This window comes from Prenolepis imparis, unplaced genomic scaffold (assembly GCF_030444845.1).
Source record: "Prenolepis imparis isolate NDT839.2.m4 unplaced genomic scaffold, iyPreImpa1.0 SCAF_98, whole genome shotgun sequence".
Classification (NCBI taxonomy): Eukaryota; Metazoa; Arthropoda; class Insecta; order Hymenoptera; family Formicidae; genus Prenolepis; species Prenolepis imparis.
Genome location: NW_028141256.1, coordinates 119,085 through 121,562, shown reverse-complemented (window position 1 = coordinate 121,562; position 2,478 = coordinate 119,085). Strand labels below are relative to the sequence as shown.

The window sequence follows — 2,478 nt, the reverse complement described above, 5'->3', positions numbered from 1 at the left end:
AACCAGGGAAAATAACTCGCAATCCTGCTAAAAGCTTATCCATTTTTTTGAATGATACATCTCGAACACCCCATTCTGTTAAAAAGTTCAATAAATATGCCTCTATGTCATTAATAGGACGATTTCTCAAATATTCAATATTACATTCGTTTTCTGCTTCATCACTACTGCTGTGTTCACTATATTCAGCATCTTCAATTTCATGATTTGGTGGATTATGTAATACGTCTTCTACAATTAAATCATTATCCTGAACATTATGGTTTTCTTCAATGTGCACAGCAGGTAAAACATGAGAGGGATTAGAGCATGCTCCATTTAATATATTTTCCATCTCAATCAATTGATCCTCAATTTCAGCTTCACGGAAACGTTTAGCATTGGCTTTAGAAGCCTGAGCATATAATTTTCTTTTCATGAAGATCTATAGCCCAAAATAAAATATATTAAACATTACAATTCATATAATTAAAAAGTAATTCATTTAAAGTTGAGTATGCGACTGTATATTTTGTGTTTATAAGCAAAAAATCAAATATATTAATAGGTGCATGCATATGTTTCTTAAAATTTAATAAAAACAAATTGAACATTTACCTTTTATTAATACTTATTATTTAGTGAAATGTTTATAGTGTTATCCTACATTATAATATTACCACCTCTCATTGATAAATAAATACATACAATATTAAACATTTGAGATCAAGTGTAATATAACCTATAAAAATGACAAAGTATTTTATTGAAAAAATAGGTTAGTGTTGTAATAAAAAGAAATGTGTCACAAGGAACGAATAGATAAATAGGAAGATAATGATCTTAATAAATTTTTACGTGCAACATTTAGTACATACCAGGAAAAAGAAGTAACGCAATCGAGAGTCTTACCTCTTTCTTAGACTTTCGACATTTTAATTTTATCTTCTGTAGACCTCCCCCTTCTTCAACAATTAAAATTAAAATCACTTTTTAAAAAATCACTTCTTTATTATATAACTTCTGAAATCACTAATACGCCTTCAACAAAAATGTCTAGCGAACTTGCGAACAAGATCGTGCAAGCTCACTATCGCAAGTCGTACGTGTCGCACTGTCGCAATGCATTCGTGATATGCGCTAACAGCGCAGGCACGAAATATGAATACAACTTTTAAATAACACAACACCGTACACTGAGCACTCACTAATAAAAAATTATATATATATATATTAAAAATAATAAATACTTTGAAAAAATAAAGTATATTCCACATTAAAATAAATTATTAATTAATTATTTTTTAATGATAAAAAATTATTATTGTATTAAAAAAAAAATAAATATAATTTGTCAATGTTATAACTGAAAAAAATAATTAAGACGCAAATTTAAGACGTAAGTCGCTTAAAATAATATTTTAATCAGCAATTCAGTTTTTAATCAGTAACTATAATAGACTCTTCTGCGAACTGCAACAATATCTGAATATGGAAAATGATTACTTTTAAACATCTTTATAATAATAAGCATATATATACACAGCTGAGAAATATACATCACATTTTCTAAAAATTAAAAAGATCAAAAATAAGTCAATATAAAAAGTCATTTTTTAGTCATTTCCGAGATCGAGATTTCAATGATCAAAAAATGACATAAATTTGTCAAATTGACATCATTTTGACATTTCTGTTCTCCTTGGGAACCTTCTGATTTACACGCTTTGCGTCTACACGACTTGCTCGCCATTTGCGAAGATGTTGCGCGAGGCTGTTGTTATTTGGAAGAGCTGCGCTTTGTGCATAGAGATCTCGCGTACCGAAATTGCTTAGTGTCTGCGAGAGATCGCGAGAATCGTATCGTCAAAATCGGTGATTTCGGACTTGCCAGAGATATTTACAGGGATGACTATTACCGCAAGGTAGATATAATTAATTAAAAAAGATGAAACTTTTTGAAAGTATTTTTCTATTGTTGCGTCTTTATAATATTATTGTATATCTTTAAGTCAAATTGAATTTAAGAAAAATTAAAACTATTTATATATTTTCATATATATTTCTCCAATATTCATTTATGTATATAATGTATAATGCAAAATATTAGTAAACGTTTTTTGCTTAAGAATACTTATTTAAAAAATTGATAATTAGAATAGAAGATCTAACTTTATTGAAATTATATTTTAGGAAGGAGAAGATCTGCTTCCTGTTCGTTGGATGGCACAGGAATCCTTAGTGGACGGAATATTTACTTCTTATAGCGATGTTTGGTCATTTGGAGTACTAATGTGGGAGATTACATCGTTAGGTGAGCAACCGTACTCTACCAGAACTAATCTCCAAGTGATGGATTATGTACGCACGGGAGGCAGATTGCAGATGCTTCTCAACTGTCCATCCTTGTTATACCAACTAATGCAGCGTTGCTGGAGTGCAGCAAATGACAGACCAAACTTTAAATTTTGTCTGAACAATACCCACAAAACAATTTGA

The 2,478-nt window shown here is 29.7% G+C and overlaps 1 pseudogene; it reads left to right on the top strand.

Annotated features, from left to right (window-relative positions):
• Positions 1-1,031: 1,031 nt before the first annotated feature.
• On the top strand, positions 1,032-2,478 carry LOC145947539 (insulin-like growth factor 1 receptor pseudogene; annotated as a pseudogene).